The following is a 10,455-nucleotide window of genomic DNA, read 5'->3' on the forward strand; positions in this document are numbered from 1 at the left end:
CACCTAATTTTAGAGTGCAAAAAACACACACGCCCCAGTTTTTCTCGATATTTCAACCAATCTACTAATCTCATAGCCAAGCTATTATTATATTATTATTACTGCCTATCTTATTGTTAGTTGGACTAGGAAAAGTTAAATAAATTGCCATTATTTCTATATACAAAATGTTTTAATTAGAGATGGCTCATTTTTTCACCATATATATTTTGTTGTTCATGTGAATATCGACATGCAATTTTAGCTATTCCCTCCGTCTAAACAAAAGCTGCTTAACTTTTTCTAGATATGGCTATATATATCTATAATTAAAATATGCCTATATACATCAATATCTAGGTGAAGTTGAGAAACTTCTTTTACATATGGAGGGTGTAGTATTTTTCTATCTTCTCGACCACAAATTACTATATTTTTACGTTGGTAATAATACATTCATGGAATGAAATATCAGATGTTGTAGTTTTATAGTGTGTTTTGCTAATACATAGTACCGAAGTAAAATTGTATTTTTAATTTAGATCTTCATATATTTTTAAGTTCAGTATGAAAATGTTTCACTAAACTAAACTAATTTCATCTTAGTCTAACAAAGCTTAAATAGACAAGATCTCTTATTTCATATATTAAGTATTACCACTTTGGATGTTGTATTATATCATACTTATATTTATATGTGTTGTGTCTATTTTTAATAACCTTGTAGATGGTTCTCGAACTTATGAGTCTAAGAAATATTATTTTGAGGATTGAGTGAAATATTCCCATATCTACGCCTTTAAACCTAGTATCGGTTTACTTACCCCTTAGTTGCACATTGTACGCCTCTAAAAAATCGCAGGATCTCTTTGGTTTGTAGGAAAAGTAGAGAAAAAGTATAGGGCAGGAGGTTTTCCTTTGATGGAGCTATTCTTCCGTTTGAATCAAATGCGTGAAGCAAAGAAAGTCGCAGAAGTTTTTCTCTAATCTTAGTTTCAAATTAGAGGACATTCACGGATTTACAGCTCACTTGAACTTCCTTTGAGAACCTCCCAAAATGACCTTTTGAGATCATAGCGTCAATCTCGTGTCTTATGGTGAACAAATCGAATAAATTGCAAGTTGAATCCCAATCGTGATATATACCCGTGTAGATTCTACCTAAATTCTCAGTTTAGCTTGGCAATTCTACTAAAACTATTTTGTTCAGCCTGCTTCTCCTTCATTGTTAGCAAAGAGGCAGTGAACCTATTTAACAACGCAATACATACCCCTATATTACCAATATCTCTAACCGGCCCAGCCCATTAGGATCCCTAGTGTTTTGGTATTTTCAGTTCTAGCAAAGGTTCTAGAACCTTTCAGTCCGGTTTATCTCAATTTGTTTGGTGTTTTATTATAGGGATTTGTTACTTCTCAGCTACATGAGAACTAAGTTCATGCTCAGTCAAGTTCTACATTATTAGATTTGCATCGTGACGTGCTAGGTATCAGTTGCAATAGTGACGTGCTAGGTATCAGTTGCAATATGAGTTGCAATTGAGATTTGATGACATAATGACCGAGAACAAAATTAATTCTCAGTCGAATGAGCAATAGCCACACCCTTTTTTATATGCATGTTTGTTCGTTTGTTTTCATTTTCATTTTAAAAGTCTGAACAATTTGAAACTTGAATTTTTTATAAGAATTTTAAAAATTTGAACAATCTCCAAATTTGAATATTTTAAAAAAAATCCAAGATCATAACATTTTTCTTTCATAATCTGAACAATTTTCGAATCTAAACATTTTTCAAATCCAAACGTTTTTGAATCAGAGAAATTTCAAATCTGATTTTTTTGCAAAATCCTAAAACTTTCAAATCTGAACAATTTTCAAAGAAAAATAACAAATAAAAACGCAAAACAAAAAAAAGAATAGAGAGAAAATTGAAGGGAAGAAAGCCGATACCTGGGCCGACTCGGCAGCTACATGCACGCTGGTGTCGATGCCGTAGCTTCTTTTTTGTGAACTCACACGCCTCTATTCAAATAGAGTTGACGATTAGAGGCATGTTTGGACCTACTAGTGGCTCCAATAACCACAGATGTCTTCCCATTAGAAGAGACTATGCAAATCTCGCTAGGCGATGAGCTTCTATATTTGACTCTGTCCTCTTGCTTGAAGGAGGTACCTCCTCTTTGTTGATCTATGTTCTTTGTTCCAGTCACAATGCTCTCGAAAACACCTAGGTTCTCTTTGTGTAGACAATGGACGATCTCCAGACAGTCCGATGCCAGACAGATGTGGCCTAGTAGAAGACCATCAACGATGTCCAAGGCCTCCCTACAGGCTAAATCTTCAAGAGATCCTAGATGAGTTATGGCATAAAAAACTATCGCCCATGCTCCCAGGAAAACTCATGTATCCGAGCAACAAACAATACCAACTGCTCCGCTGCCAGTTTAGCAACATCCGCATTCATATTAATCTTGGTGCAATATGAAGGACGAGGTATCCACTTCCCTAGTTGAGCAGCTGTGACAGTCAGGTCAGATAGAAATTGATTGACAAATGAGTCTGCTGCCATTTGATAAACCTCCTAGTGTACCGCTTTTCGCATGACTAGTATACAACTATACAAGTGGGGTCTTTTGCCTTCGTTGACTCTATGATGAACAAAGCCACTGTCGCGCGTTAGACAGAGAGATGTGCTCTACAATGTCCTCCTCTGACAGAACCTAGATACACCACGCATCACGCATGTTGCATTCAAACAAAAAATTGCCTCCAAGAGTCTACCTGGCACAGATGGTATATGCCGGCGTCACCACCATGCTTCTCCGGTGTCAGAGATCCCTTGTAGGTAGAGATAGCTTCGCGAGTCAGAAGAAATATTTTAATCTTTGAAGGGACGTCTATCCTCGAAAAGTCATTTTTGCTCCCGAGCACAAGTGCTCTCGGCATATTAGAAACAAAATCGAAAATTCATATTTACATGTTTTCGAAAAAATAATGAAAAAAAATTCTAAAAGTATTTAATGACATATCCCTTTAACGTGCAAATTCGCAGTTTCAAATGTTAAGTATTCTGATGTATCCCAAACTACACAGTATCTTCAATTGAAAATTTGCACGTTTGTGAGATACATTACTGACTACATCATGTTTTTTCCAGAATTTTTTGAAACTTAGAAATATGATTTTCATTTTTTTTTTGAATATGGAGATCACTGGTGCCCATTTGCGGCAAATCTCTGTCCCGTCTATCCTCCACATCTTTGAGCACTCTCTTCCTTTTTCTGCTGATCGCGAATTCGGGATGAGGCAGTCTTTCCATCGAGCCACTCCTCTCACCTGCTTTTTGTAACAGACATGGCACGATAGCATGATCGGACAGACAAAAGTCCATTCCGCTCAAATGGCAAGCCCAAAAGTTTCTTTGGACTCGATTTGTCAACGGACAACCCAACAAAGGCCGCCTTCAGGCCCACCTTCTCCTCTATCTACTTCGCCTACCGAGCGATTCGGCCTTCAAACCGACTCCGAGAAGAAATCTTAATCGATCACCATGATCGCCTGCTGCAGATTATAAATTTCCGATCGCGTCCAGAATCCAGATCGCCTCGCCTCGCGTCGAGAATTCAACGATGGCCGGCTGCGACCGCCTCTCGGCCCTTCCTGACGACCTCCTCCTTCGCGTCCTCCACTTCGCCCCCTTGAGGCCTTGTTTACTTCTAGGGTATTTATGGGGATTGGAGGGGATTATTTCGTATCCCAGAAAATCCCCACTAGTCCGTTTACTTCTCCGGTTTTGAACGACATAATCCCGAGATATCCCCTCCCATCCCCTCTCATCCCCACATTTTTTGCCTAAATCAAAAACTCTACATCATACTAGTGTATTTTTGGGGAGGGGTATTTGAGGGGATTGGGTGAACACCAAATCCCCTCCCATCCCCATACCTATTGGGAACAAAAATACGAGAGAAGTAAACAAGGCCTGAGGGAGGCCGCGTCCACCAGCGCGCTCTCGACCCGGTGGCGCGGGCTCTATCGCTCCTCGGGCGCCGTCAACCTCGAGATGCGCGTGGAGAAAGACAACGGCGTCTTCTTCCTCCAAGCCCAAGACCCCCAGTTGTCGCGGCGCGACGCTTTCGTCTCTGCCGCCAAGGCGGCGCTCGTTGCCTCCGAAGCCACACTACTAGAAAACAGGCAATCAGTGGCGCACCACTTTTTGCTATCAGTGGCGCACCATCACGCCACTGCTAACTATTAGCAGTGGCGCACTGCTGGTGCGCCATTGGTAATCCAAACACTTGTGGCGCACCCCCTGATGCGTCACTGCTAACAATGACATGTGCGCCACTGCTAACATAACATGTGCGCCACTGCAGTACAGTTAGGGTGCGCCACTGCTCGTTGAATAAAATAAAAAAATAAAAAACGGACCACATGGGCCTGGATGTGGCAGCCGGCGGATTTGACCATCATTTATTACACAACCTTAAAGGAAAACAAGTCCCTAACTCGGGGGATTTGACCATTATTACCAGAGTTATTACAGAACCTTAAAAGAAAACAAATCCCTAACTTTACAACTAAAACCCTACAAAAAATAAAAAAAGCAATCGGGTCCTTCATCGGATGGAGCCGCCAGATCCTGCAACCGCCGGCCACCGCCGGAGCATGCGCTTGACGGTGGCGTTGCTCTAATCGCAGACCGCCGCCACTGCGTTCATCGCCGCCATCTCCTCCTTCCTGCAGGTCGCCGAGGGGATGCGCTGCATGAAGTAGGGTGGCACGGTGACGACCTCTGTCCCGCACGGGCAGGCCGACGTGCGCGTCCTCGACGAGGTCGTTGTCGGCGGATCTCCTCGACGAAGTAGGCCTGGCCATTGTCGACGCGAACCGCGGCAGCACGGCGCGCGACCTCGACGAGGTCGTAGGGTAGGAAAAGTGGATCCACAGAGGACAAACTCGGAAGAAGGCGAGGAGGCCGGCATGGTGAAGATCTGAGGGAGGCGGCGCAGGGATTTGAGGGAGGAGACGAGCGGGTGGTCGGCGGCGGCGCGCGGGTGGCGCAGGCTGCGGCGCATGACGGCGAGTACCGTGCTGGCCTCGGCGGAGATGGCGCAGGCGAGGGCGTCGGGGTCGTGGTAGGTGGCGGCGGCGCGCGGCGGGTGCGGCTCCTCGGCGATTGGGTCGATGCCGCCGCCGGCGCTGAGCATCCTGGGGCGGCCCATTCTAGGGGTGGGGGGAAGGGCGGGTGCAGGGGCTAGGTAGGGCCCGGCATGGGCATGGGAGGTGGATCTGGGGAGGAGATCGGAATGGCGGAGGTGGATCTGGGAGGAGACGGCGATGAGAGGGGGAGTGAGGAGTTCGTGCGTGCGTGCGTGCCTGTGTGAGTTGGATGAGTTGGGAGCTGTGTGGGGATTTTCGGAGGAGATGTGTGGTGGGTGGGGACAGGGGACGTAGTGCGTGTGCTGGTAGAGGGTGTACTGGTGGTGGCTGTACTGGTCGAGGGGGTCAGGATACACAAACTCGTGTCCAACCCGCGTGCACAGTGGCGCACCGCATGCCACTGCGCCATTGCAATTTGCAACAAGGTGGCGCACCACATATAGGTGCGCCATTGCTATTTAAATAGCAATGGCGCACCTATATGTGGTGCGCCACTGGTATCCCTACATCTATCTATAATTCAGTTCCAAAATTAGTAGTGGCCTACCAGTATACTAGTGCGCCACTGCTATGTTTTTATCAGTGGAGCACCAGTTTTTGGTGCGCCACTGCTAACTAGTAGTGGCGCACCAAAAAAGGTGTGCGCCACTGATAGCAATCTTACGGCTAGGCTTTTTCCTAGTAGTGCCACCGTCACGAGGCTCACCTTCCGCGTGGAGGGCGGCAACAGCGAATACTCGATGCAGAGGTTCCTGTACCACGCCAAGAGCAGGGACAGAAGAATCGACGTGGTCGCGGACTTGCTCTCCCACCCGGCAATGCGATGCGTGGAGGAGCTGCGGCTCGCCATTGTAGGGATGTCCGCAGGGTTATACTTATACGATCTCAGCTTCCTCTCTCTGCCGTCGGAGACCCTCCGCGTGCTGGAACTCGCCGGTTGTAATTAGACGCGAGCTGGCTCGAGCCAGGCTCGGTGCGAGCCGTCATTCAGCTCGCTGTTTTTGAGCTCGGCTCGGTCCGGCTCGTTAGGCCAACAAGCTTGAAAAATGGGCTCGGCCTGAGCTTTGCGTTTGCTCGGTCCAGCTCGGTGCAGCTCGCGAGCCTGGGGTGGCTAGTCACTGACGGGTGGGTTCATCTTCCCCAGCCACGGCAGAGCTACGGGCGGAGGCAGCAGAGAAAATCCGGGGAGGCGCCGGTGAGTATTTGGCGAAGAAGATGGGGTGAGCTCTAGCACGCTGGTTGACTGGCGCGCACGACGCCGACGACAACCCGGGGGTGGTTGCGGGCGTCCGGCGGCCATCAGCTATGGGCAGCGCCGGAATCCTTAGCTAGGAGAAGCGGCAGCGTAGGACGTTCGTGCTAGGAGGCGGCAGCGTAGGTCCGTGCTAGGAGGCGGCAGCGTGTGTGCAGTTATGGCGGCGGCGACATCATGCGCGGCAGCGGCGCCGGCGACATCATGTGCGGCGGCGCTTGTTTGGGTTGGAGAACTGGAACCATCATGCGTGCGGTTCGTGTCTAACCTAGTCATCGATGGATTTCACCAGGATGACATTCAGTATCCACCGCTCATGGGCCACACAACAGCCCAATTGCCTCATCTTAATTTGAAACAAAAATATCACGAGCTAACGGGCTGGCTCGGGCTGAGCCAGACGAGCTTTTAGCCCGCTGCAGTCCGAAAAAACAGGCTCGGCTCAGGCTGTGTCTTACGCGGCCGAGCTTAACTCGGGCCGAACCAAAAACTCGGCCCATATGTCCAGCCTTAGTTGTGAAGGCCTCAAATTCAAGCCGCCTGCCGGCGTGTTCCCTATTGACATGTATAAAGTAGATTGCCTAGTCCTTTTCATCAGTTCGGACTTTTGGTTCAAGTGGCTAGTGCATGAAGCTTAACATTCCTGATGCTAGGATCGCTTCGTCTAAGCTCCTGCGGATTCCTGATCCAACATCTCCAGAGCTTCATCGACGCCGCGCCGGCGCTCACCACTTTACACCTCCAGTCCGTCAATCTCAAGGTGGAAGAACAGGGCTTGCTGCGCCTCCGCTGCCCGTCGGTTACTGGCGCTACTGCTAGAGAAGTACATCTACGGGAAGGGCGAGTTCGACGCGGACCGGCGCACGCCCGTGGAGATCGACGCGCCCGAGGCTGCGGTGTTTCACGTACGGGGGTTTCTCCGGCAAATCTCGCCGAGCTCGCGCGCGCCAGATTTGGCACGGGTGGACGTGCACATTTTCGATGATATGCTCCCTGGATGTAACAGCGTAGACAAGAATCTAGGACGCGCGGTCTTCTGGAAATTCCTTCACAACTTCAGCAACGCCAAGGAGATGAAGCTGAACCACCACCTCGAGGACGTCGCCGTTGTTACCGCCGCCGAGCGGACCGAGCTCCCGCGCCTGTTCGAAAACCTAGGGCGCCTCGAGCTAAAGGTTGTTAAGTGCATCTATCTTGGATACAAATCACGTGTGAAAAAATATAAGTTGTTTATTTCTTCAATGCTCTTAAGGATTTTATTTTTATTTTCTGCTATGGAGTCGCAAACGAGCCCATCGTAAAGATCAATGAATATGTTTTGGGAAAATGGGAAGACTACAAGAAAGAAGAGACTTGGAAAATAGACAATTATAGAGAATTGGTTACCAACTCCAAAGTCTTATTTTTTGTAGCTCCCATTTACTCAGACTACTCATAGTCGGGATAACATAGGTGGTAAAATCACATATTTCAAGGTATTTTGGTGATATGGTATGATAATAATGAAAAGAAAGTGATGTGATAACTAGCTATGTTACCATATCACACATCATAAAGCAATATGAGTCTACAATATAATTAATGACACATTGCATTAAACCACATCTAAGTTATTACCCATTATGGATGTAGTAACTCAGACTAGTAACATGACATATGTAACTAGTCTAAGCTACTCTCCACTATGAGCTGACTCATAGTGGGACAATAAATGAAGAAAAGGACTAAGATGTAACTAACTTTCTTATCGTAACATCATACTTCCCAAGATAAGATGAGTCTACAACCTAATAAATATGACCTTACATGATACCACACATATGTTAGTACTACTACCCACTATAGATGTAATAACATAGAGGAGTAACGCGTGATTTAGTACTCTGTGTTACTCCCCACTATGAGCAGCCTTAAGGATCAATTTCCATCAACGGAACATAATAGCTTCATTGTTCATCACCCAACCTTTCATCTCGTGCATTAACTGGGTCTGGATCCACAAGGGCCCCTCGGCGAACTGGCAAAACAGTCGATCAAGAAGCGGAGCGTTGGAGAGCAAGAACTTGGCCAATGTCCTCTGGGCTTCACCCCTTGGTAGTGCACGAAGTTGATCTCGCTCACGCTGTACGTGAAGCAAGTGATCATGGCGCTTGGCGCGTTGATGACGCTGTACTGGTTGTACTCGAGGTGGTGCGCGTCGAGGAACACCCTCTCATTGCACAGGTTCGGGGCATGGCTGACCTGAGGAGGCTGTGTTTCGAAGATGAGCGAGAGCACCTCCAGGTTCGGAGCATGGCTGAGGATCCCATACATGACGGCGGCGATGGTGGCGGTGTCTTGGTGAAATAAGTGCCCTTGCAGCTCGAGGTGTTGGAGGCCCAAGAAGGCCGACTGTCTTGGCAAAGCGCCGATGCCGGAGCCAAAGCCAAAGCGAGCAGACCGGAGGTGCAGGTGCCTCGCGCAGTGGAAGCGGTTGTGCACGAACCAGCTGAGGTTGGCGACCTCCTCCCAGGAGGAGATGGGTTCCTGGCGGCAGATGTCGATAGTGCACGTACTGAGCAACGGCAGTGCGGTGAACAAACGGCCGGACACGCTGCTGACTATGTACGTTTCCAGGAGATGATTGCGAGGGACGGCGCCGCGGTACTCAAATGCGTCAAGCTCCGATACGTCCAGGCTGACGGTGGCCAGATTGTGGCAGCACCGGACGGCGAGCCTGCGGAGGCGCGTGTCGAAGAGGGAGAGGCCGGTCACCGTGTGGCAGGTTTCGAGCGTGAGGTCGGCGAGGCGCGGGCATGCGGAGATGAGCCTCTGCACTTGTTGCCCGTCGTCGGATACGCCCGAGAGAAGAAGCTCCTGGAGAGACGGCAGGCTGATTGTGTGCGGCGGGGAGAGCCTGCAGGGCCCAATGCGGAGTGATCGCAGCACGGCACAGGCGAACAGCCCCCTCGGAACGGCGTACTCAGCTGCAGGTGGCAGCTCACCCCCCTCGTCTTCGGAGGAGACGGCGTCATCTCCGTCGTCGTCGTCGTCGTCGACGGTGCGATCCTTCTCCGGGCTGAGCGTGACAGCATCGCCGCTGCTGACCTCACAACTGGTTTGGGGATTCTGGCCAATCACGGAGGCTTCAGCGAAGCAGGGCTGCCTGTAAGGTGCGCCGTCGCATTGGAGCGGAGCGCGGCGGAGGCAGAGGTCGAGCGCGAGACTGGGCCCGGCCTGCTTCATGGCGTAGGAGACGCACTGGTCCACGGCGCGGAAATCGCGGCTTCTGTATTCGTTCAAGGCCACGCGGAGCGCGCGCAGAGGCGGCGCGGCGGCCGGACCGCGGTGGCGGGCGACGATGGCGGCGGTGACGGTGGCCGTGAATCGCGTCGGCGGGTCGGGGTCCATGGCCTTGGGCGGCCGCCCGTATTCGGGGCTGTAGCAGTAGTTGTCGTCGTCGTTGTCGTCGGCGATGGGGATCTCCGGCTCCTCCAGCGAGAGGGTGTGGACAGTGGCGAAGACGTCGCGCCACCGGGTCGAGAGCGCGGCCGCACGCGCGGCCTCCTGGGACGGGAGGAAGGATAGGATGTGGCCCAGCACGTCGTCGCCGAGCTTGCCGATGCGGTCCTCGCGCCTCCGTAGTTTGGCTTTGGCGGCGTCGGTGGCGATCTCCACTAGATTGATTTTCTCGAAATGCCGGCGAACGGCTGACTTGTTTTTGTATGGCTATATATATGGGAGTACACAAACCGACCTGGCCTGGGTAATACGTGTCCGTCTCACCAAATAAAATAAAAAAAAGAGGGTTGGCAGAGGTAGTCCAAATTAAACCTTGATTTCCAATCCTGGAAATTGGCAGTTTGGGTCGTCAACTTTCAACATGTTAATTCAGGCCATGACCTTTTAAGAGCATCTCCAGCCGCCGTTCCCCAAAGCGTCCCCAAAAGGGATTTGAGGTGCGCCGGATAAAAAAACCATTCCAGCCGCGTCCCCAAAGCCTATTTTTGTCCGGCGCGCCCCCATACGGTGTCCGGCGCCCCGAGCCCGTCCCCGTGTGGGGACGCACCGGGCACGCC

Source organism: Lolium rigidum, chromosome 3 (genome assembly GCF_022539505.1).
Source record: "Lolium rigidum isolate FL_2022 chromosome 3, APGP_CSIRO_Lrig_0.1, whole genome shotgun sequence".
NCBI lineage: Eukaryota > Viridiplantae > Streptophyta > Magnoliopsida > Poales > Poaceae > Lolium > Lolium rigidum.